The following is a 27,535-nucleotide window of genomic DNA, read 5'->3' as shown; positions in this document are numbered from 1 at the left end:
TTACTGTTACAGCTACTGATAATACCAAGCGATCATTTAAAAAATAAATGGAGTTTGCTTTGGAGCCTATGCTATAGCATGGGTTGCCATAGGTAACACGCTTTCAATTTTAATAAGAATCTGGAGTCTGGTACGTCTACGTAGTTGGAACGCATTACGTTAGCGCAATGTTAATTATACTAAAGCAGGTGCCTGCTTCGAAACTTGAACCACCGAAAGATTGTCGCTTAATAGGTATCTATCTACAGGCTGTTTGATAAAAAACGCCTCAACCATAACTTTTTTATTTATTACCCGATTTCAATGAACAAAGAAACCAAAGATATGGTTATTAATGCGCTACAAAACAGCCATAAAATATATTTTTTTGGTGTTATCTTAAATAGCTAACGATAGTTAACTTTTTTTTTTAAATGGGTACATGTAGTTTTTTTAGGCTCAGTCTGGTAAGGTTTTTTTTCTGAATCTAATGATGTATTGAAAGTTATCATTTGGTCCATAGTTAACTGAAAAAAAAAATATTTTTTTTTTGGTGGTTCACCTTATGAAATTTTTAAAAGTCCCGTGAAAAACAATCGGAATGCAAAGTGCGGTAAATGTCATCCAAACGTCAGCTTAGAAATTTTCATCTGCTTTTTTAAACTTTTTTTAATTAAGTATAAAATAACAACATTGCCAGTCATGCAGGATAGCAATCATTTGACTATTATTTTATATTCGAGTGTAATAAAAATCGTAATTAGTCAAAAACAAAAATTGAATAGAAAAATAATAATAACAATAATAAAATTTTATTTTTACTTTAATTATTTTATGTTTATGTTATGTTTTCCAAGAAAATAATAATAAAACACCTCAAGATTGCACCTGAAAATTTTCAAACTGACACTTGACATTTGTTGCTATTTGTATTCCAATTGTTTTTCACGGCTTACTTGAAAATTTTATAACAAGCTGAACCACAATTAAAAATTGTTTTATTTTTTTTTCACTTAGCTATGGACCACAACACATCATTAGATTCAGAAAAAAAAATTCTACCAAACTGAACCTAAAAAACTGCATGTGTCCACTTAAAAAAAAAAGTTGACTATCGTTAGTTATTGAAAATAACGCCCAAAAAAATATATTTTATGGCTGTTTTGTAGCGCATGAAAAACCATATAATTGGTTTTTTTGTTCATTGAAATCGGGTAATAAATAAAAAAGTTATGGGTTGAGGCGTTTTTTATCAAACAGCCTGTATGCAGTCGCAAGGATTTCAAATGAAATACAATAAACACCAAATACAAATTCTTCAATTATTTTATTTGCTAATTTTGAATTGTATTAAAACAAATAAGAATTCGTATTTAAAAATAAGAATTTTTCTACGTGTTTCGGACTCCGTCTGTCGCTGACAACTAGGCCTGCCTTTGAAAATATCCTTTCGGATGGAACGGATGTCGCAATCATGCAAAAAATTTTAATAACAATTTTTGATATTGTTGGATATAAGTAACTATTATTCTTCCACCACAACAATGGATTCTGAAGCCTAGGAAGAAGTGGTTCTTCTAAATAATGCTGCACCTCTATTATGGCAACTAACGAATCAGAGCCTTTTATTAAAAAGAAATAATAATAAAAGATAAAATAACCTACGTATTACAAGTTTTAAAAACTTACGTTTGAATTCCAAACTGGCAGTTAAAGCATCAAAATTTGCAAAAACAGAAAATGTCTTAGGTTTAATAGGTCTAATAGCTGCAGTTACCAATTCAATTAAATGTTTTTTGCTGATTATGCAGCTTGAGCGTCTTCAAATCCAAATAAATGTTTTATATCTGGGATCAAGAAGAGTACACAAAGAAATGGTTTTACTATATTCGACGTTAGCAAATCTTTCTATAACACCTTTATATAATTTGTCCAAAGCTTTTGCCAAACTCTGATCTAAATTTTGCCACTTTAGTTTTTCACAAATGTTCTTAAGTCCGTTGGTGAAAATAATTATTTCACTGGCATTGACAGATTTTTCACTGCTGAGCCTTATAGTAACCTCTTCAAATGGTCTTAACATTTTGATTACATTTTCACAAATTTGCCATTAACTTTCGCTCAAAACAGGCAACTTTTTATTAATTAAGGCCAAAGTAATTTTAATAGAATCTTTCAATTCTACAAATCTTTCTAACATATAAAATGTTGAATTCCAACGCGTCTGAACGTCTTGAATTAATTTTTTCGGCACTGAAAGACCTTAATTTTGTTGGTAGGCTATTAATTTTTCATTAGCTGTTGTACTACGTTTAAGTGCGCTACAATTGTTTTAATTTTATTGACAAGTTCTTGTACCTCCTCTAAGCTATCCTGGACAATTAAATTTAATGTATGTGCGTAGCAACCAAAATGTTTCCATTGAAGATGACTATTTATTGCTTTTTTAATATTGCAAGCGTTGTCTGTAACTGCAATTAATACCTTGTTTGATAATTTAAATTTTGCGATCATGTTTTTGATATTTTCACTTGTATGTGAACCAGTAATTAAAGAAGATCCAATTAAAACACTATTTAGAGAACAATCTTCCGTTTCTGCTAAATAGCTATCTACATTCCTTAATGTCCAGCAATCTGTTGTGATGCATACACTTTTGACACTGTCCATTTTTTCTTGAACTGTATTCAAGCAACGTTCGTATAATGCCGGTATCATGTTTTTGGAAATTGCTTTTCTTCCGGGTAATTGATAAGATGGATTTAGGGCTTTCACAAATTCTACAAATTCCTTGTCTTCAACAATTGAAAATGATTGATAGTCAGTTATGAAAAGCTTTAATTGATTATCTACTTTCTTTGCTTGACCTTCCGAAACTTTTTTGGGCACATAAAATGATGATATACGATGTACTTGTTTAGACTTTGAAGGATTGCTGCAAGGTTGTACAATAATGTTAGTGTTAATGGTTTCGGTACTGGTTTGGGGTTGCACATTATTGCTGTTGCTGGGTTGTGAATCTGAGATGACCTCACCAGTATTTGAAATTGATGTTGAGGTCACTGGACTTGAATTTGCACATCTTTCATCAAGTTTCAAATTTATTGTTGGGTGCCTTTTATCCAAATGTTTTTTTAAATTTGAAATTGACGACCTATAAGACAATTTCTGACTGCACATATCACACTTTGCCTTTTTTTCATTTCCACTTAATTCAGTGAAATACGCCCACAACGGGCTAGTTTTACGCCTCTTGGCAGAATTCATATTGAGGAAAAAATAAAAATTTGCTTAAGTACTTGGGTACGTACACACAACACACTTTCCATCTAGAAGACACAAAATGACTGAAATTCAATAAAGATAAATTACTGAATAAAGAAAACAAAACAAGCTGCATCAATGATGATCAATGAATTCTTATTTTCTGCTGAGAACACGGAAGAGGTCTTTTTACTTTTGTAGACACCCACGCGTCGCCGATAATTTTTCCGTAATAAGACAAAAAGGCTTATTTGTTAATAAAAATTTTTTATCCCTCAAATAAATTCAGATTTATAAATTACAATTGACTTTCTGCACTGAAATTTAACGTCAAGTTTTTCAATGGTTGATTAACACTAAGTTATAGTTGGTGCCTATGGATACAGTTGTTGCAACAATCACTTCTATAGGAACAAACTCCAAATTCAAGTAAGCATTGATAAAAAAATCAGACTTATTCTACTCTTATCGAACAAAATGTTTGTCATCTAGTTAGCTTTGGAATTTTTTTACATGTACATTTTCCTGAACCGCACTACCCTTTTTCAAGTAGCCATGTAGTTCGTCAATAAATGTGATCAATGAAATTGACCATTATTACAATTTATTGTAATTACGTATCACATTTGGAATTTTGATGTAGGTATATTTTGAGATTGGGTTACTGCTTTCTTTTTTTTAGCAGAACGGGACATCGTATTTTTACAAGGGTAATGCAGTACTCTTATTCAGTAGTAGGTACTATTACAATCATTAAATTTTGGGGCCGCATGAAACTCCGCACCAGTCGGAAAGGGCAGTATCAAATTGTAGCGGCGGTCAAGTCTTAATCTTTTAGGGGAAGCAGGTACTAATTTCCAAATATGTAAGTAAATAGCAGCGCTTGTCATTTTACCCCCCAGGGAGTGGGCAGGTAGACGATTATAAATAATAACTATCCCTTACCTCCGACTTTTAAGGAGGTAACTAATTAATCATCTGCAAAGTCTGCAATTTTCGGAAAAGAGAATAGTAACGGGAAACAAAATTTTCTTGGAAATCATTGGAAGGTGAATTATATTTATTTATACGTAAATTGAAATACAGAAATATCGTTGGTGCACAAGAAAAGTGACACATCTCAAAAACCCTCATTTTTCAGTAGACCGATTTTAATAGTATATTGGGATATAAGGTTAGGTAGTGCATCATTATAACAGAATCGAGAAAGAGTTTGAAAAATAGAGACGAAGGAGGCACATAATGTACATTTTTATATCCGTGAACAGTAAATAATTATTTAAAAAAATTTGTACAGTGTGAAAACGTACCGTCCGCGTAAATTTTTGACGATGTTGACAAAAATTTAAAATTTTTGTGGCAACAAAAAATTATAATGTTTTTCTTTTGTCATTCACCTGAAGAAAATCCTGATTTCGATTAGTTTCAATTTGAATCGATTCAAGAGCATCATGTACACCTTTGATACATCTGCGTAATAAACTGAGAAGTGCAGTGCTACCTGAAAATTTCTAAATGATAAGCCGACTCCTTATTAAGATTATAAGCGCTGCAGTTTACATCCCGACATCGTCGGTCGGGAGGACGTAGACGAGTTCCTCCCAGCGGTCAGTTTACACCACAGGTGGTCGGTACTTAGCTGTTATCTGTAGACGAGTTGCTCCCGCTTATTGTCGAAGAATTAAGCAAGGCGGCAGGTATATTTTTGAATGCAAGATAAACGAATATTTACTAAATATTAAAATAAAATATTTACTCCCAGGAATATTATTACAACAAAATTTATTCTAGGGAGTATTCTATTTTCATAATTTTCTATTAATTTTTGTAATGTCTCCTTTTTGTTTCTTACGTCGTTTCTCAACTTTTTCATTCCTCTGTTTGCAGATTGAATTTTGCTATACGTATATGTTTGAAAACTAATAAGTATATCTAAAAAAGGAAAAATGGAAGTATGACTAGAATAAAAATTATTTTTTAAATGTGGAGATGATAATTACCACCCCTGCAATGCAGTCTAATCCCCAACCCTTCGCTACCTGCATCCAAGATTAGGATATTTTGGGTACCGGGAGGAACTCGTCTCCGCCGGGTCGGGAACAGGCGGCACAGGACGGACGGCGCGGCGCCCGGTAGGTAATCCTTAGAAGGGTTTTTGGAAAACTGATAAGATTTTAAGTTTATTAAACGTTTTGGAACAATTTTAAACTTCTTCCTTAGTTTTAAGTGAGCCGTTTGTTTTAAAAGATGTATCCCATACGTGAAACCACTAGTAAACGAGGTAAAACTCAAATTGTGTGTGAAAATTATATGTTTAGTTTCCATCATGTGCTTGGTTCAAGTGAATCGCGCTGGAGGTGTATAAATAAAACCTGCAAATGTCGTCAAAATTTCATGTATTCGGATTAATTGTTAAATTTTGTATAATTTATCGACAATATTTTATGTGCTTAAGATAATGTTTAGAAGTTATATTTTTTATATCGTCAACATTTTTATGAACTTGAGTTAATGCGTGGGATTTTATTTTAACCCCGACGAAGTCAAGAGCATGCAGCTGGGGTGATTAACTATCGAGCCCCAGCTGGGTCGTAAATGTCATCATTATCACACTTCTGCATTTAAAACTGTTTAGTTTTAGTTTTTGGAGGCATTCTATAACACACCGCCGAATAATAAAGAGCTGATTTTGATGTTTAACGTTTTCTTTCGTTTAAAATATAATTAATTTCCTATACAAAGCGTTTATAGTTACTGTCGGTGAAGGAAATGACATTACCTGTCCTTCGTGCGGAGTTTAGTGCACCCAAAATAGGCCAATTTTTGGAACCTGCGGAGATTCATGCACCTTTAATCCCTTTACCTGCATCCGTGCGGAGTTTCGAATCGCCTAAATTTTGAACGTTATTTTTCTATCACATCAAAAAAATACATACTTTTAACTCATGCTTTATTGAAATTGTCACATGAATGATTTGTCTACAATTTGTCAATATGCCACCCGTTTAAAATGTTGTTTTAAATTTTTATTTATTTTTTAAAATTTTTTATTAATTAAAACCTCGTTCCATTTCATTTGTCTAATTTTTAAAACTTTGTAAGAGAATTTTTAAAACGCAACAGAAAAACTACCTCTTCCACCCCAAACATGTGGCTCATAAATTATGTTCTGAAAGGTCCTTGACTCGGGGGTGATTTTTAAGGCTGTTGCCTAGTGGTTGGCCAAGCAATGGTAAAGCGCGCTAAACAGATTCTAATTATTTTTCCACAGTTTTATGTTTGAAGCTATGGTGACTATACTTTTTGTTAAACATTAACGTATCCCACCGGGCTACTGTCTCAGTTTTTTTAAAAATCGCTTCATTCTTTATAAAAAAATTAATAACGTTTTTCAGTAATTCTAGTTATTTTTGCTCAATTTTTCATTTAGAGACTATTTAAAAAGTGCATTGGATTCAGAAGAACGTATCTCATGGGGCTACTGTCTCAGTTTTTGGAAAAACAAATTAGATTGGAAGCAAAAAAATAAACAAAAGCCTCGACAAAACGCGTAAAATTCGGTTATTAGGCAGTCCACTATGCTTCTCAACTACCTAGGGGTCGTAAACTCGGGTTGACATAATCACTACTTAACGCCCGCAATGCAACTTTTGTTGGGAAGATACTTGCACATCCTCGGGGCAGAGCCGGCGTGCCGCGATGGTCAACTTATGAATAAAAGTAAAATATACCTGTAAAGGAGATGGTCGGATTGCGACGGTGCGGTGGTATCATTTGGATAAAAAGATTGTCATAATCATAACCAATCACTAATTATAATAATTCTTCTTACAAAAATATGATGCACAATTCGAATAATCGCCGAAAATATGGTTAGGGCTGTTTAATATGTCGGTTTTTAAATACTCAATTTTTTGCGATAGTATCCCTCTATGACATTTACGATATTTAATAGCACTTGTAACAGCGGTTCTAAACTTTAATATATTGTTACGCAAGAAATTTCTAATTTGAAAATCGACTCTAGGCATTTTTCCTATTTCTCTAATTTTGTTACAGTAGTTTCGCATTATTTGATTTCTGCATTCGATTTTTTCTATGAAACAATGTGGACCGTAGGGCATCGACTCTTTTATCTTTTTGTAAACACTACTATCTCCATCTCCTATGATTTTAGTATATTTTAAATTATGCATAGCTACAGAATTTTTAAAACCTTCTAAAATAATAGCTGTTTCCATTGATGTTGATGTGCTTTTCCAATTTTTAAAACATTTATGTGATGGTGCTTTTTTTTTAATTTAGCAAATTTTTCGCATATTCTGCAGTACTTATTTTTAATACCTATATATAACACTTTTTTTGATCGAGCACCAATTATAGAAGCTACTCCTGACAATGCATTATAATTCGTTTTATAAGAGCGTTTACTCCATGCTCCGTCAACAATAACTGTAATCATCCATTTGAATCAACTTCTCCCGCTTCTAGCGCTAACCTAAGTTCTTCTTGCCCTGCATCAATCATCTCATTTATTGCAACTTCTTTAACATTATTTAATACTTGATTTTCTACAGCAAAATATGTTGACGAGCTCATGCATGGGATATCTAATGCTGCAGATAAATAGGAAAATTGAGTAAAACCGGCACCCATCGCAATAATTCCACATACTGCCGATTTATTAATTTCCGAAGAATCGGTGTCGGGTTCACTACTAAATGTCCCTTCCAACCCGCAAATAGTACATTTGTAACTGAAATAACTTTTTAAACCATACCGTTTTTCATTGATAATATCTACATCATAGAAACTGCAATCGAAACCTTGGTGTTTAATTGATTTTAATGTCAAAAATAAGTGATTTATTCAACAATTCTACGACCTGTCAACTGAAATTTAGTCTCATTTGGAGAATTAGCACTTTCTTGTAAAAAAACATCGTCATCTAAATTTTCTAAACTATTATTTAAACTTATATCAATATCATTGTTGAAATTAGCAATATTGTCTATATGTTCAGCTGTAAAAACACTTTTAGAACCTTTTCTTTTTTTTAATTTTTCTTTTAATTTCTTTTCTACTTTTCCGCTTTCTTGAACAAGCAACATGTTTTTTACTTTCCTGCCCCAATTAAAAGCAATAATAAAACTTAATTCTATTTTCAAATAATAAAATAAAATTAATGCATGTTTATAAACTTTTCTATCCCCATTCTTTCCAATCTGGAAGCCGTTGTTGGTCAGTTGGGCCGAACTACCTGTGTCTAATGTCGAGTAAACGGCCAAACTGTAGGTAATTAGTTGTTCTCAGTAAAGATTCAATATTGAATATTAGCACCCCTACTAATTTACACAGAAACTAGGTAAATACCTATCATCTTTTTCAATGAACGTCTGAGTGGATAGATTCTGACAGGGTTCCAAGTATTTCTGGCAAATGGAGAAAGTTGGAAGTATTATCCGATAGCAGATTTTTTTCTGGAAATTATTTGTGCAGGTAATGAAAACAGGCGCTATTGTAATCCTATCTTTCTTATATAGAGATATAGTATAGCCTTTTGGGAAGACGTCACGATTTTCTTTCTCGTTTTCTCCTGTTTGAAATGACAGAAAAAAATGCGATGCGTTTATTTATTATTGGTTACAAATTTGAAACATAATAGTTATTCATGATCAATTCAAATTAGTTTCTGACTAGTTCAAACATACGTGAAGTTACTAGATAATGGCGTCCTCGCAAATGGGTAAAAATTGGACTCTAACAACTATTTTTGCATTAAAATTTGATTAATAGTGACAGTTGTTTGATGTTTATTAGCTAAAGATAGCAGAGATACGAAAAATCTGACACTGTCAAAGTCATAGTTGCCTCTTATCTAAGTAATTGTTGATTGCACGGTATTTACAGTTCAATTTTTACCCAGTTACCCATGACGTCACTAGCTAATAACTTTTACGTATGTTTGAGCTAGGATCCGAAACAAATTTGAATTGGTCATAAATAACACTAATATCAATATCTGTTCATGTTGGAATGAACATCAGTGGTGCAAATACTATGATAACCAGTGTCCGGACGAAATAGTACCGAACAAGTCGACCAGTACAACTTTGCGTAATACCCCACTCACATATAAACACGATTCAGCTGGTTCGTTTACAATAACAGGGAACCAGCTGAATCGTGTTTATGTGCGCGCGAGGGATTACGGAAAGTTGTACTGGTCGACTTGTCCGGTACTATTTCGTCAGGACACTGATGATAACTCATATGAAAGTTAATGCCCCATGTGTGCGATTTGCACCACTGATGTTCAATTCAACGTGAACAGTATACTGTGAGCGACAAAAGTATGGAATAAATTCATTAAAAATTAAACAATATTTTTTTTCAAAAATTGCTTCGAAAGCTTATGTTTGTAATCAACGTAATAAGTGAAAGAAATTAAAAATTGTCAAATTGACAGGAGCATAAAATAACCGCACAGTAACCAACAATAAATAAATCATTCTTTAAATTAATTTTCTGGAAGTAAGAGATTAAACCACTAAAGTACACAGATACCTCCAACCTTCAAGAAAATCTAAAATTTGCCAACAGATTTGTTCACAGTAGGAAGATTTACTGTTCTTGTAAAATGGTAATTTTATGACTGACGGGTCTCGAGAGGGTACCTGCTGCAGTGTTTGACCGATCCAAGAATTCTGAATACTTCTGCAACTTGAACTACACCTCGCCCAAAAGTTTTATTACTGTGCAACAGCCTTAAGAGTTCCACAGACGAGACAGGGCCAGTGTGGGCTTGGCAGCTGAAACCGACGGGCTGGCCAAGGTACGAGTACGAGAGTGACGGCAGGTGAATAATTGTGGCCCGGAAGTGGTGTAGTGAGTTAGGCTAGTGATAGCCGGTAATAGCGATACAGTTACCAGGTGTGTCGGTAACTGGGTGATAGCAGGTTGGGCAACCTGGGCTATAGATCAGTACCTCAATGCGTAAAACCTCGGGCAGATACCATGGTATAATTCCTGAGCACCGGATGTCCGGGTGAGGCATCTTTGGCTCATGACACGGCACGGCCGTTGACTGGGCGCGTCTGTAGCGACGGCCGGTGGTGACAACCAAATGTAACAGAGCATACGTTGCGGATTGTAAGGTTATGAGGTCAGCCCGGTCCCCAGGTACTGAGGGGACAGTGTAACGTATGGAAGGGAGCTATCGCGCTCTCACGCTGGCATTGGCGGCCTTCTTCTGTGGAGGCTGCGGGCGGGCTGTGCACCCCAAACTGCACACGGGGCTATTACAGGTGCTACTAGAACATCCAACGCAATCCCGGAACGTAGCGCTCTGAAGACGACGCCCGTGGTTCGAGCCCCTCATCATGATAGAAGCTAGGGGGAGGAATCCCCCGGGTGAGTCACTGTATGACCTTGATTAGCGACAGATGTGTGAGGTGTTTATCATTTACATGTTTGTACCGTCCCATTGAGCAAACCCGAGTCCGGACCTGTGCTTTACCATTTGAATGACTGAATGAGGTGGAGGTGAGTCCGATTGTAGATTATCGTATGACTGTAGCTGAGATTGTCTAATTTAATGTGTATCGATGAGTCTGATCGATTAATTATCAAATATTGAGGGATAACGCCCTTGGGCGAAAACCAAGTCTTACAACTTATTGATTGTTTTGTCGGCAAATCAAAATTAATTTATTAATACATAAGGGTCGTTTTAGAATACATGACAGCACGATGACACTAGTGTTGAAAATTAATTGATCGCCACCGTACATAGTACTTAAACTTATACTCGTTTTGCTCGTTAGCATCAAGTTTAAGAACAACTAAATAAAATACCAGGTCGCATATGTAACTTTTTAATAAACTAGTATTTCATAACAGTTATTTGGAACTGTTACTAGCACGGAACAATAACAGTTGGATCTGTTACGAGGAAAATCACTCTTTAGCCCATCTCTACACCTAGCGGCAAGACTGTGGGACTTTTAAAAAGGAAAGTGATACTTTTGTACCAAAAAGGAAAAGTAATACTTTTGTGCAATGAAAAACCAAAGTTTGTTGAAAATATTTAAAAAATTGGAATAATTGATTTTGTTCTTATTACAGTTTTATTTCCCCTTTTCAACAACAAACTTCGTTAATTTGCCCTTTTGTTTAGGCTACAATTTTTATTGACGGTGATGGCTTATGACATTACTGTTATGATGTACTGCTAGACAACACCCTCCTTTTAGCAGGTAGTTTATTTTAGCAGGTAGTTTAGGGATTATTTAAGAGGACGCCACCCCGGTGGTCGAGACAGTTCGTCTTATCGTTTTCTCAAAACTAGTCACAAACGTTGTAATTTTTAATTGTAAATAAATAGATTAAGGACGACCTCTAGTATTATTACACATTCGACGACAGACAGCCCGAAGAAAGTGTAGCGAAGTACCGTAAAAATCGGGCTACACAACATTACAACATTTCGGAAAACTACTTTGAACAATTTTTATACATGATGATTTCATTTACAGTTTTTGCCGTAATTAAACTTCGAGCATTTGAATTTGGATTTACATTAATTTGGTTCTAAATTTATTGTTAATTTAATTCTTGATCTAATGACGATTTGTAGATATTCCACTAATTGCTAATGAACAAAATTTTCGTAATTCGAAACAAATTTACATGACCGATTTGTTTGGACGAAACCATATTCATTTTTGTGCTGAAGTGGCCCAACAAAAAACAGGGCAAAAAGGCGAATTTTAAGTGTTTTTAAAGGGTGAATTTGTTTGAACGAAATCGTATTCACAAGTGTGCTGAAGTGGCCCAATAGAAAAACAAAGCAAAAAAACGAGTTTTAACTTTTAACAAAAGAACTTTGAAAAACGGGGTAATTTGATAAAAAAAAATGGTGTGTGCTGAACAAGCCCATATAGTTTTGCTTTTTTAAACATACCTTTGAAAACAAAGTCAAAATGCTTAAAAAACAAAGTGTTCTGAAGGGGCCTTACTTGCTCACAATTTTTTGTTTTCCGAGGAGAAGCAGCAACCAGGATTGTACCAAAAAAATGAAACATTACATTGGTGTCGTCGTGACCAGGATTGCACCACAACTGTTAAAGCGTACCAATTAAAACGGCAGGACACCATGTTTGGTCACAATTTTTTGAATGCACTTTACTTTTCAAAATTAATTTTTCATGCCGCCGGCCGTTATCGACGGTTTTGCATGATTCAAAATCCGCCGGGAACGTAAAATTCCCAACCTAGTACTTACAAAAGTGACCTTGACTAAAAATTCGCTAGAGAATGGGCAGGCAGCATTGAATATAGCCAACGGACTCCGTTACGGCTGAGGGACGCGAGGGTCGCGGGTTCGATTCCGCTTGTGAGACAAATTTTTTACTTTTTAAAAATTATTTAAAAATTATTTAAATTTGTCGGCATGAAAAATTTTGTGGATTACACGTCCAGAAAATGTTTTGCGAGTGCTCGTGTTGCTTCGCCTCGGCTAAACCGCCTCGGCTACGCAATATCACTCACACTCGCAAAATAACATTTTCTGGACTTGTGATCCAAATAACTATTTGTTAGAAGGTAATGTTAAATTAAACATTTTTCTTGCCTCATTTGCCACTCCTTACATATCAACATATACAGGGTGATGAAAAAAAGTGCCCGTGCTAACCTGCACGTTATAAAGTATTTTTAACTAAACACGAATTCGAAATCCAAAATTAAATTTGTCCACTCTTCGCCAAGATATAAGATTTCCTTTTTAGACAATAGAAATCTATATGATTAACCGTTTACTAATAATTTTATTGTTGAAGTCTAGATTTTGGTCGAGTTGATAATGTTCTTAAGTAAAAAATGCAAAAAGTCTATCGGAACCAACGTTATTAAAGATGTTAGAGTACCATTTCTTGGGTCCAAAGAAAATTCGTCAATGTTACAACATTGCAAAGCTCCTAAGATACAGAAACATGTAATTTTTGAAAACGATAGCAACAATAATTCAATTTTTAATATTAATGGTTTTGTCAAATTTAACCTGTCAATTTTCCAAAAAGTCTGAAAAATGGCATACAATTTTAACGAATATGTAGACATGTTACTCTGTTTGGGTGCATCAAATGATAACGCATCTGAAGCAGCAAGAGACTATGCAAGACTGTACCCTCAACGACGTCATCCAGATGCTAAGGTAATAAGAAGATTGATGCAGCGATTAAGAGAAAACGGCCAAATAATGCCTCTTTATGTAAATCGTGGAAGGCCTCGTGAAGTTCGAACACCAGCTTTGGAGGAAGCTATTTTGGAAGCAATTGAAAATGCGCCAGGACGAAGTATACGAGGATTGTCGCGAGAGTTTCACGTAGACTATCGCACGGTACAAGGTATCCTTGCTGACGAACATTATCATCCTTATCACTATGTTAAAGTGCAAGCTCTTCGTCCAGGTGATTAACCCCCCAGAGTAGAATTTTGTGAATGGCTACTTGGACGTCACAGAATCGAGCCTAGGTTTATTCAAAACATTTTATGGACAGATGAATCATATTTTTCTCAAGACGGCATTTTTAATCAACATAATAATCATATCTGGGCAACTGAAAATCCTTTCGCTGTGCATCCTCGTCCACATCAGCACCGCTTCGTAATTAATTTGTGGGCTGGGGTCATTGATAATAACCTCGTAGGACCTTTTACGCTACCTGCCAGAGTGAATGCAGAAAATTTTCTACAATTTTTACAAAATGACTTTCAAGTTTTGCTTGAAGATTTGCCCCTTGTAATTTTGAGGCAAATGTGGCTACAAATGGATGGTGCCCCTCCACATTTTGGTAGGATAGTACGGGATTGGTGTAACGAGACTTATCCAAATAGATGGATTGGTAGAGGTGGCGCGATTGCTTGGCCCCCCCGGTCACCTGACCTTAATCCTTGTGATTTCTTCCTCTGGGGTCACCTCCAAAATTTTGTATATGCTACGCCGATTGCTAACTTAGAGGAATTAACAGAAAGAATCAACGCAGCAGTTAATACCATAAATGTTCCTATGCTTCAAAGGGTTCAAGAGAACATTGTTCCAAGAGCAGCATTGTGCATTGAAGTTGGTGGGAGAAATTTCGAACAGCTATTATAAGATTTAATTGAAACATTTAACTTTTTGTTCAATTTATTGTAAATTAAAATTTTGTTTCATATCCACATGACAGCTTTATTTTTATGCAGGTGACAGAATCTGTCATCAGCATTGGTTTCTTAGATACGGCGAAAGTCGTGAATATAATATTTTTTAGAAAAAAAAGTGCAATATTGCCAATTTGTACTGTTAGGAAAACTGTTTAATTTTTAAAAGAATGTTTTTAGACCATTTTTGTGTTGATTTTCACAATACTTCGACAGAAAAGGACATTTAAGTTTCAGTCCTGGGCACTTTTTTTTCATCACCCTGTATAATAGTTATTTGGATCACCAGTCCAGAAAACGATATTTTGCGAGTGTGAGTGGTATTGCGTAGACAAGGCGCCTAGCCGCGGCGGCACACGAGCACTCGCAAAACATTTTCTGGACGTGTAATCTACAAAATTTTTCATGCCGACAAATTTAAATCATTTTTAAAAAGTAAAAAATTTGTTTCACAGTCAGAACCGAACCCGCGACCCTCGCGTCTCTGAGCCGAAACGGACTCCCTTAGGCTATTTTGTATAGTCTATTTTTTTTTTAATTAGCTGTCAGTGTCAAAACTTTGTAAAAGACCAGACTGTGTTACCCTAAAACCTGTACTTTCCGACCAATTGTATAACAAATTGAGGTTATGTCTGTCAGTCTGTCTAACATAATTGAAATGTCGAACCTAGTCAGTCAGTGTTAAAGGTTTCAATGAAATGTAGGTTTATGTAGGTACATACTGTGGTGACCCAGTTTAAAATTTAAAATTTTTAATTCCCGGTACCGCCACGAGAGCGCGCCAAATGGGAAGGTACTAGCGGCTAGACTAGGGATGGGGTTGGTAATCTTGGCGAGTTGGCGATGCTGTTGAAAAGCGGAAATATAGCGGGGATGAAACGGGCTCGCGCGGGCGGTTGAAGGGGGTAGGTCACTTTTGTTTAGTTTTTCGAAACAAACACACCTTGCGAAGAGCGATCCAAGTTTCTCAAATTTGTAAGTTAAATCTGAACCGATTACACTACCGTTCCGAGTTGATATTTTGTGTCCCCGTGAAGAATCCTGCGTTCTTTTTATCCACACGGGTAATAATTTATTCCACGTTCGTTGGTTTTTTTTTTGTTTTTGTTTTGGGACCAGGACCACGTGGTAAGGGTATGTTGTAGATTTCATTTTGTTGCATGCTGTTTTTTTATGAAGCGCCCATTTGTTAATTTTAAGCGTTATCTTTCCCCCGGGAGGTTCATTTTTTTAACAATCTGGTAATTTCGAAAATTAGAAGCCGTCGTCCGAACCGCGTGCGTCCATTTTGTTTTTTCCACTAACATTTTCTAACGGCTCTCGACCCGCCATTTTCTTTTTGTTTAACATTACCAGCGATTATTGTATTCGTGATTTATGTTGTTTACTGAGATTTGTGCCATTTAAAGTGGTTTTTATTTTATCATTATTTAACTTTGCGCTTAGTCCTCTTTTATTTGATCATTGTTCAATGTTGCGCTTTGTTTTGCCGGATTTTCTCAGCGTTTAATGTTACGCTTTGTTCGATTGAATTAAACTCGTTTGTTGTTTTTTTTTGTGTTGTCGCTAGATTTCGGAAAAGTTAAAGTTAGAATGTTGTAAGTACGATCACATGGGGGCTAGGTGACATTCAGGAGGTCGGGGGATTGTTTAGTCAAATTTCCGTGGGGGCGACGGTTATGTAGGACCGTATAACGGAGGTGGTACAAGTTCTGCTGTATGCGACTCTGAGAAGCTGACGTGAAGTCCCCGTCGCAGTTATAGGGATCTCGGGAGTTTGTCGGTAAACGGTTGGTTGGGGAAGGTGGAACAAGTTCTGCTCTATGCGACTCTGAGAAGCTCATCGTACAACCCCGAACGCTTATATCACTCGGAATTGGTCGGTACACAGTCGTCCGACACGCGATACCTCGAGTACCTATAAATGTCGCTGCTTTCAAGACGATTCAGATTTTTCTGAGTCCCCTCGCGGCCGAAAGTTTGTTACCTCCAGCTCTAAGCTTCCGTTGGCGTACCTTGACCGCGTAGTTTCAAATAACCATTGTTTTTGTCATTAATCTAATTGTGAAATATGAGTAATACCTGGGATACGGTTTTTGAAGAGGGTTTTTCATCCGTCCCTGTCTGTAATAACTGCCTTATAATTTGTTTACCTGTTTTGCAAGCTTTAACTGTCATTTTGCCTGTCATGTGCCCGTTTTGCTGTTATTTTAAATATTCTTGTATTCATCTTGTCGTTTATCTTTGTGATGTACTCAACTAGTTAATTTCTCGTACTTCGTTAAAACTTAATTTCTGTCCTATGTATTCGTTTCAATTTCTTTTTCATCAAAGTTATCACAGGCATTTTTAATAAAAGGTATTTTGCGTCCCTCACATGTGTGTTTTATTTGCGGCACTCTTCCAACTGGAACCCTCATCGTTTGCATTCCGAACCTTTTTCCGCCAAAAGAAAGATACAACGTAGGGCTCCTCCGCTTCGATGACGATCACGACCACATTTGTTACCGTTTTGCGCAGGTTCAAATATTTGGCGGAAAAAGTAATGTATTCAAATCATTACAATACTTGTATTTAAAGAGTATTTTGTAGAGCATGTACTTTCGTTTAGGTACATTGAAGTGGACTTTGGAACACAACAATTTTTTGTAATGAAACACAGTTGCAGTTTATACAATGAAGAAAACATTAATTTTTTCGGAGTTGAATACATTTTGTCGTTTTAAAGCCATCACATATGATTGCAGACGTCCAACGTATCTATTTTAGAAGAGTATTTACGGAAATAAATGAGAATTTAGAAAATAGGCATTTAATACGATACATTGAATATGTTTGAAGCTTTCTCACAAATCGCCTTTTTATTCAGTTCAGGGTTGTCACCTTTCAACTCTTCGCAGTACCGAATCGGGGCCATTTTTTCACTCTCTGTGCACTACGAAGGCACCTTTTCAAATTTTGAGCGTTAATTTTTTAACGCAAACGCAAATGACAGTTAATATCTTCTATTCACTTTGATTGTGACCACAACGAAAAACATAGTAGGCGATGTTTAACTGTGTGCTGCATACGTTTTACACTAAATATTTGTGTGGTGTGAACATGATGTGAAAATGTCAGAATTGTCAAAAGTTGACCATGGTAGTAAAGCAATGATTTTAATGTATTAATCAATATTAATAACGGAAATCAATATTTGAAGTAGGAGAAACTAAAAACGTCTGTCTGATTCTGTGATCACGTCTGTTGAAAAGTGAGGTTATATTCAGGTACAGATTATTTAACATAAAAACTTCGAAATCACCTCATGCAATTCTCGATATTAATGAGGAACGAAGGAAATGGTCATTTGGCAGTAAGACAAACGCGAAAAATGCCTGGGGATTACTAAAAGTAATCAATTAGCATTGATTAATACAAATATTTTCAGATAAAAACTAATCAGACAGAAAGTTCAAAGAAATGATTTACAGGGGATGAAAAGGCAAAAGGTATCAAACTACAACACTTACTAGCCAAAATGGACAACAAAAAAGCACAAATAGAGTTAACTTTATTGGTGATGTTCGTCTTTGTGAGTTGTTTTCCCGTTGGCTTCAATAAATGTCTCAAAACAAGTCAATATTAACCGTTTGGTCTCAACTTTGAGAAGACGACGTGGCATTTTATTTTTGAATTCTAAAACTTTGTACCAAAACTCAATTTTATAGATATGCGCACAGTGTACGTCGAAAAACTTTTGCGCAAGTCGTTCTCCATTCTGTCTTCTCTGAGCGTGACGTTTCTGTCAAAATGGCGCCTCTGAGAGTTGCCAACTGCGACTGGATTTAGTGTTATCTAAAATTCCCTATTCCAATAACCTAGCAACTGAAAAGTTACTAGGGAGTGGTCACAATCCAAATGAATAGATTATATATGCGCAATGACAGCGCCGATGACCTTGCACGGCTCGACGTTGCCAACCTATATTGTGAAATACACTTTCAATTGCTCATACCAACTTGACAACACTTTGACAGCTGATTTAAAAAAAAATGGACTGTATATTAATTAATTCAACCAAAGTAACTTCTATGTCAAACTTTGTTGACATTTAAGAATCAATGCTGCCTGCCCATTCTCTAGCGAATTTTTTACCAAGGTCACTTTTGTAAGTACTGGGCCGGGAATTTAACGTTCCCGGCGGATTTTGAATCATGCAAAACCGTCGATAACGACCGGCGGCATGAAAACACGTATTACTTCTCAATATTCATACAACGTGTAACAGAAATAAGTGCATTAATTTTAACTGATAATAGAACTCGTCAAAAGGAACAACTTTTCTATTTACCATTTTGCCGAAAAACGATGTTTAATTCAAAAAAAAAAATTGGAGAGATTTTTCACTAAAATAACCCTACGCCACTAAATACTGCAATGGCTTATTGAGATCAGCGCTAATATGAAAAAAACATCCATTTTCATCCAGAAAACGTGTTTTAATGCCGAAATCGAAATTCAAATAAATCTACCCGTATAGCAAAAAATCCACTTCGTAAGAATCTGGTTGTTTCACATTTTTGGGTAGCTTAGTTTTGGAGATATGAACGGTTTTAGGAAAATCTTTCCTATTTTTTTAAGCCACTACGCAACGTTTTTCGCCAAAATGGCAGAGAAAAAAGTTATTCCTTTTGATGAATTCTATTACCAGTTAAAATTAATGTACTTATTTCAGAAACATCCTGTATATAATATACCAAGGGACAGATATATTGCCGGAAATTTTTTCGAGCAGTCCTGACACACCAGTGTTTGTAGCAAGAAAATTACACGAGGGCGCTAGGAGGAGGTTAATTTTGAGTGACAAACACGAGTTTGGACTGCAATAAAAAATTTCTGGCGATATATATCTGTCCCGAGGTATATTCGGAAGAGAATCGTCCGAAAAACTTTTCCCTAGGTAAATTATATCGGAAATTTTCCCTAGGGAAAATTTCCGCTTAATTAAATTCGTAGTTGAGATTTGTCAATATAAATCATGTGATATTTGAGGGCGATTCTCACTAAAATTTTACGGTAACATAAATTTAAATACATCTTACCATAGAAACTCCTTTCTGCTTTTCATGAGTAGCAGTTTTCTTCTGAAAGTTTCGAGCTTCCTCGTTATGCTCATAAGTTGTACTACTGCAGGGGGAATCTTGTTCGGTACATTTTTTCTGCAACTCAATTTGTTCGTCCACCTTCAGCTTCTCTTTGTTGTCACAGTGTTCCTCCATTTCATTACATATTTTATTAGCGGTATCCTTATCGTCCATGTTTGCGGTTCTGTAATTTTAATAACTTTCACCAAATACTCATTTTAGATGTTTTTATCTGCAATCCCGATGAAAACCTGAAAAAAAAAACATTAAATAGTAAATACAAATAATTCATTATCAGTTAATTAATTAATGACAATTTTGTTAATTCATTATTTCATATTAATATATTTGTATTAATCTTACTATCGCACTATCCCACCTCCATCCGGCGGCACGGCAATTTTGCCGGAGTACATACGCTATTACGGATAATACTATCAAGTAATAGTGCAGTGCTTATCAACATAATTACCGGCGTCTCGCCTCCGCATTTTGACTTTGTTGTGTATTATGTTCCTTGTCAATGTTAAGGAACTTCCTCACGATGTGACATGAGTACAATAATATACCTTTTTGAATTTCAACTACCAATGTGTTATCAAAATCCAGAATTTTTAAATTTTTAAAAAGAGATTGCGGTACTATTCCCGTTGCTGAAATTATAAGTGGTAAAATCGAAATTTTTTCTAAACTCCAAAGACTTCTCATAGCAACGGAGAGCTCTAAATATTTATTAATTTTTGTGTTATATAATGGAAATTTGGAACAGCTATATCTAAAAGATATGCTTGCTTTTGATGTTTATTTAAAATTATAATGTCTGGTCTGTTATGCTTAATATGAATGTCAGTTAAAATTATTCTATCAAAATATAACTTGTAACTGTCATTTTCCAAACAACTTTCTGGTGTATAACTATAGGCCGTGCCAAACCCAAATAACCACCACCTGTTGAATTATGTTGGTGAAAACAAAATTATACTAAATGTATAATGGCAATTTTGATGTTACTAGGATGCTAGACCAATCAAATCTAAGTGTACAACGTTGCCGGTAGATTTTTTGGGTAGAATGCAGTGTTGGTGGTTATTTGACTTTGGCAAAGACTATATAATGTGGTTGTGTATTCTTTAATAAATTGAATTTAACAACTAAATTCATGTGTATAATTTTAGCGAATATATCGTGACGTTTTTTATATTCGCTTTGAGCCAAAACGGTGCAAGAAGAAATGATGTGTTCAATTGTTTCCCCTTCAGTTCCGCAAATCCTACATTTATCAATTATCGCTACTAATATTAAAGAAAGATTTTAATCGATTAGTATTATTAATTAGGCAGAATATAGCCTAAGGGAGTCCGTTTCGGCTCAGGGACGTGAGGGTCGCGGGTTCGATTCCGACCCAGGGCGAAATTAAAAAAAAAGGCTATATTCTATCTCGTGATTCGGAAGTCACGTTAAGCCATTGGTCCCGGTCTATTGAGTTGGTCATCACGCCCCTCATAGATTTGTAAACCAGTCCAAGACTGTGTAACAACATTTTTAATTATTACTCAAAAAACCAATATGATTTTTATATTCGTAAAACAAATATCATGTTGACAGTTAAAAATAATTTTAAAACATTCGGCTTTTTTCGACTGTAATTACACGAGAGGTCTTTTTTTGTCCGAATAAAATTAATTTTTTTTTACGATAATTTGGTTGCTTGGTAAATCAATTTTCCAAAAAGAAACCAAATTAGAGTTTAAAAAATGAAATTTTATCCTGGACGAAAAAACCTCGAGCGTAATTCGATGAGATAATTTAATGAATAATGTAGGTAATTATGAAAAATTGAATTCGCCATTTTGCACGTCAATTTATTACAAGCTGTGTCAATGTTTAAGATTGTTGGTTCGTTATCATAACAACAAACAATAATCAGGTTCGAAAAAGTTTGCCATGGAAGTTTAAGCACATTTTATCCAGATGCAAAGTTAGGGCTAACTTTATCCGATGTCAAAGTGACAAATGCATCGCGGCTTATGGGATTTTTTATACATGAATTAAATTATCAATTAAAATGCTTGGGTCGTGCAAAAAAAGATTGTATACAGAGTGATTCACGCAGCCCGTTCGTTAGAAACTTTCTCATTTTCCCAAAATCGTATTAATATGAAAATTTGTAGCCGACCATAGTCGACTACTCTAATAAAAATAAATAAAATATTTTCAAAATGGTGACACTTCCGATAATACCGGAAATCGACGCCATCTTTGTTTTTTTAAATGGAAAGGCCCCATTTTGATTTTAAATTTCGATTCTACGTTAAAGTTTAAGTTCAGAAAGTCCCTTTGTCAACACTTATCTGTCATCGTTTTTGACCAATGTCATCTTTTTCGCAAAAAAGCGGGTTGCAGGGCTTCATTAAAAAAATTATAACTCCTGAACTATTGGAAATAAAGAATTGTTTTTTTTTTATTGCATTGCTAAAGGTTTGGCCGATCTTTTCGCTACTAGTGACATTTTTTGTGTTTCATACGCCTACTGCAATTTTTCAAAATTGATAATAAAGAAATATCGAAAATTTCATTTTTTTAAATGGCAACTACCATTTCTGACACTAGATATAAATGTAAAATTTAATTTTAAGGCCACTTTTATTAACATTATTTTCTAATGTTTTATTATTTTATTGTTACATATTTACTATTTATCGCAATGGCATTTTTGAATAAAAATTCAAATAAAACAATTGCTTAATAAAAAAAAGAATATTTTATCCAAAAAATAGAAATTACAGCAAAACGGCTGGAAAGAGGCATACAAAATGTTAATAAAAGTGGCATTAAAATTAAATTCTACATTCATATCTAGTATCAGAAAGGGTAGTTGCCATTTGAAAAGATGAAGTTTTCGACATTTTTTTGATTATCAAATTTGAAAAATTGCAGTAGGCATATGAAACATAAAAAAAATGTCACTAGCGTCTTAGAAGATCGGCCACATCTTTAAGAATTCAATTTAAAAAAATCAGTTTTGTATTTCCAATGGTTCAGGAGTTTTGTGAAAAAAATTACATAGGTCAAAAACGATGACAGATAAGTGTTGACAAAAGGACGTTCTAAACTCAAAATTTAACGTAGAATCGAAACTTGCAATCAAAATGAGGCCTTTCCTTTTAAAAAAAACCAAGATGGTGTCGATTTCCGGTATTTCCGGATGTGTCGCCATTTTGAAAATATTTTATTTCAACTTGGAGGAGTCCATTATAGTCGGCTACCAATTTTCATATTCATACGATTTTGGAAAATCGGAAAGTTTCCAACGAACGGGCTACGTGAATCACCTGTATACACTTCGGAAGCCGATGATTTTTACCTTAGGTGACTGACTTTCGTAAGTAGCAGTATAGTGGTAGTCGATAAAAGCTTGTACCTATGTAACATGGCAGTAAAGTGTCTATCGAACTCGTTTGCTTGCTCTACTCGGTTCGCCACGTTTCGCAATCTGCAAACTCGTTCAATAAAGTGTCATTTTACTGCCTCGTTACATAAATAGCTATAATTGGAGTTTTTGTTTCTTTGTGTGTATGGTTAGATTAGACGTTATTGTATCATTATTTAACAAAGGATTGTAATGAATCATAATAGCTACTGGGTTGTAAAGTGTGAAGTTATGACTTTGTTAATGAAGATGTAATGTACGATGAAATGATGTCGCAAAATATCGAGGGGTTAGAAATAAAATAATCTTAAAAAAAAGCTCATTTACAGACCAAGTCGTAGAATGTAGAATATAGTTATTAAGATGACTTGTGTTTTATAGAGGATTTAAAAATCGAGATCGTAGTTTAAATCAGAGCGACCGCAGGGAGCGAGGATTTAATAGAGATTTTTAAACTATAAAACACGTGTAAATGTTACTTTAATAATGTGCATCTGCCTATTTTACAATCTTATAATTATAAAATAAGTTGCTATTGACGGCGTGTTTTATAATTTCATAAAAAACGTTACTACTGACGACGTGTTTTATAAAGAAAACGTATTTTTTGGTTCGACACTGTCAGAATTTGAGAATTTACGCCTATGTGAACGGATTTTGATAAATGTCACAACTTGTCAAAACGAAACGTCAAGCTAATTTTAAAGATTTTAAACGATTTGGAGCTATTAAGGGGCTCGTCGAACCAAAAAACGTTGTATTCAACTCGTTCGTGTGTAAATTGGGTCTTTTTTGGCACGTGTGGGCCGTTTTAAAACGCGAGTGAAACTCGTCAAATAAACTACTATTTTATACGACTGACATTAAAAGTGACGTTTTTAGTGGAAGCTAATTTGATTAAAAATTGCTCTTTATAACTTACCGTGTTAAAAGTATTTTTAACACTAGTAAAAAAAAAACTTTTAACACTAGTTATTTTTTATTTATTTATAAATGTTAAAGTGGCTCTATTTGCCGCTTTTTCAATATCTGCGGGAAATCTGTCGTCGATATCGGCATCGTTAACGTCGTTTTGTTTGCATTCCATGTTTACGAATGCAATAATGTGGAATTGAAAGTGTTTTACAAAACGTAATTAAATTTTTTTTAACGTTTCTAATAAACAAATGTCAATACAAGACTAGCTACCTGATTTTTGCCGCAGAAATTAAAATAAACATCAAAAATACGACTGCGTTTTTTAATGCAATGCAAACCAGTTGTATAAAAAATAGATGTATGATGGACGTGTTAAAAGTGATTTTATTTTGTTTGTGGGGTTGGTCAACTCGCTGCGCTCGTTTCCCAATCTACCCCACTTACAAAATAACATCTCACTTTTAACACTTACATCATAAATAACTATTTTAGGTAACATAACGTGTGAGCTCAAATGCACCATAGAAACAGTATAAGATATTAGTGTTAGAAAAACTTATTTATTGCTCATTTCAGGTCTAACTTTATTATTATCACGATAAAACGCAAATTATTGACATTTTCCAAAGCACTTTATTCAAGGATACTAGGAAAACAGTGGTGAACAAAAGAACTGAGGTCACCGGAAATATTGACATCTCAATGATGACGGAAACGGTAACAAAAGCAGAAAGTTATTAATTGTTTAAATCAATTTTTGGGTAAAATATAAACGAAAAGTTCTTTTTTGTTGTTTCTGCTAGTTATATTTCATATCAGACTGAAATCGGCTTAGTGCAAAGACTAAATAAAGTCAATCGATTCTTCTCTGAACTAATTTCCTGCAAGTTTGGACGGCTGCTTTGTTCATTATTTTCATGCAATTGATAATCTATAGAGTACATAAGTAAACAACTCGTTAAAAATGTAAAATATGAGAAGAATAATAAGGTAAAGCTAAAGAAGCCAAATAGAATCCTACATGGTGATGGGTGTGGTCGCGCCAACTATTTGTATTACCACGAGATAACAAATACTCAACGCAGTAGTTGAACCAAACTAATATTCTGCCTATTTAAACAGTGGATAATTAAGATTATCCGACAAAATGTTCAAATTATTGTGAAAAACACTTACATGCTACTTCAAGACGTTGAATCAATGCACTTTTCGGTAGAAATTATTCTGATGACAGTATCGTACCGTTTAAATTCGAAGTGATTCTGTTTAATCTATTATAAATAAGATATGATATTTTTTAGCACGAACGATACGGTTGATATATTTTTGTGATAAGATTATTACAGAAAGGTAATAGAATAAATATCTGTATAGAATATACACGTATTTTATCTTCAAGCGGTCGAAAATCGCATATTTCTGTACACTCCATAGAGACGATTAAAGTGTAATTTTTGAAGTGAAACTTTATGGGAGGGGTTTGAAATTCTGATCGGCAACCTTTTTGTGTGACGAAAAGTGGTGGGGGTAAACACTGGCTCGCACAACGGTTGCGCCAATGTTTCCATCTCACTTAATTTGGAGTCTAATTTATGTAAATTAATCTGTTTGACACGATACAAACATCCCTTAAAATTGTGTATACTTCTGTCTTTGTCACACTCACGGCATTTATCGATAATGTCCTCTCTTTTAATTAAAAATGAACAATGAGTTATGGATTTCTATATTGTTTAGTGTTATCGTTAAAATATACAATTTTGTTGTAAATATGCTTAAGTCAGGCGCAGAAAGAACAAGAGCGTGGCGTGAGAGAAAACGTACGAGTGAAGTGACAGTTCAGAATGTGAAAAAAACGGTGTAAATAATAAAGACAATGAACCAGCAACTAGCACCTCGGCTCAGCCACCTCCTCTTGCATCTATCAGTGATAATTTACAATATTCTGATTTTCCTGTAATACAAAAGTTTCACTTCTATCGTGCGTCTTTACGACACACTCTTTTTTTTATCTTCAAGCGCCTTTGTGTATCTCCATAGAGACGGTTAAACTCATTTTTTTCTGAGCGGAGTAAAAGTACTTCAAGTCCTAGGAGTAGAAGTGTCCCACAGGCGGCTCGACCGGGTCAAATGTAAGGTCATTTGAAATATTTGTCACGATTTATTTATCAATTACAATTATCAATTGCACGAAATATGTAATAATTAAATTATCCCTATTAAAGAAAAGCCTCTAAAAAAGCGAATTAACGAAATTATTACCCAATATTTAACCGCGTCCCCTATATTCTGTCACGAGCCGCTCGTTGTGGAGTTGTGGGCATGGCCACAGCGTGGATGTCAGATGCAATGTCTGGATGTCAACATTAAAAAATAACGCAAGATAACCGTTTACTGTTGAAAAGTAAACAGCTGCAAGTTGTAATCGTTTGTTATTCCGTTTTGATAATTTTTGTTATATTTAGCAAATAACTCTAGTCCGGTGGCGATATGAATTTTACTCCCCGAAAATTAACTACCTATGTAGGATCTAGTCCCACCAAAGTCCCGAAAAGTATATGATTAAATTGTGTATGTATAATATAATAATGTTCATGAATCACGGTGATCTGGCTACAAAGGTAAAATTTCTGAGTTCCCTAGACGAAGAATTATAAACTATTGTATCTTATGTCCATAGAGTTATGTCTGACCGGATCATTCGCGATCATTCACCATTGTGGGAAAGTTTTACGTGGAAATTTGCAGAAAGTATATCGAACACAATGAATAGCATTATACGAGTAGACTTTACTAATACACTGCGCCGCAAAATTAACGCATAATTTCAAAACTCGTGTTTTTGAGCCAAATTTATTTCCAGTTACAACATTTCGAACTGTAAAGTATTAAAGAAGTAGATTTATAAAAGTAAATACTACAATAATCAGAACACAACAAAGAAATCAAGAAAACAAAAAAATAAAAAAATTCAAATTCGGAGAAAACAAAGAAATTTAACATTTAATAGTGCGTGTTGGCACACCGTGCCTTTATTACAGCTGCACAACATTGTCTCATGCTTAAAATGAGGTTTTGTATAACTCTTTGCTTAATTTCTTCTCAAACTTGAGTTAGACCCAAAGACAGCTGATGAAGAGTTGTTGGTGGATTTGGTAACTTTCTAACTCTTTTATCTGTAGGATCCCACAATTTCTCGATGAGGTTTAGATCTGAACTCCTTGCTGGCCATTGCATTTGCCCAATTTCGACCCCACGGAAATAATGCTGCACTATTCCCGCAACGTGCGGTCGACCATTATCTATACCGGGTGGGGCATCGTATACGCGCACGCGAGAAATCGCGACTTCTAATTAAATAACATTGTCGAAATTTTTCACACTTACCTGGCTATTGGTAAGCTACATTTCATAATTTTTTGATCATTTTTAACTTACAAACAAAGCCAAAAAAAAATAAAATGTAAATTTCAACCAAAAAGTCAAATTCTGATTTTTATACTGACCTACCCAGATTCACTTCCTATAATTATTTACGAAATCAGCGGAAAAAAAACACCAATTAGATTTTGAATTAAACGTAATTTTACATTTCAACTTTCAAAATCATTTT

The 27,535-nt window shown here is 34.7% G+C and overlaps 2 protein-coding genes across 10 annotated transcripts in view; both read right to left on the bottom strand.

The window, feature by feature from the left end:
* Positions 1 to 25,232, bottom strand: part of LOC138137581 (uncharacterized) — a 134,895-nt gene extending 109,663 nt beyond the window's left edge. For 8 of the 9 annotated variants that reach the window (XM_069057048.1, XM_069057051.1, XM_069057055.1 and 5 more), the window contains exon 1: positions 25,099 to 25,232. The gene's annotated coding sequence lies outside the window, so the exon portion shown is untranslated. The remainder of the gene's footprint in view (positions 1 to 25,098) is intronic. The other variant, XM_069057056.1, reaches the window with a different exon arrangement.
* Positions 1 to 27,535, bottom strand: part of LOC138137584 (uncharacterized) — a 207,814-nt gene that overhangs the window by 154,040 nt on the left and 26,239 nt on the right. The gene's annotated exons all lie outside the window — the stretch shown is intronic.

This window comes from Tenebrio molitor, chromosome 8 (assembly GCF_963966145.1).
Source record: "Tenebrio molitor chromosome 8, icTenMoli1.1, whole genome shotgun sequence".
Lineage (NCBI taxonomy): Eukaryota > Metazoa > Arthropoda > Insecta > Coleoptera > Tenebrionidae > Tenebrio > Tenebrio molitor.
The sequence above is the reverse complement of the archived record's forward strand: the minus strand, read 5'-3'. Positions and strand labels throughout refer to the sequence as shown.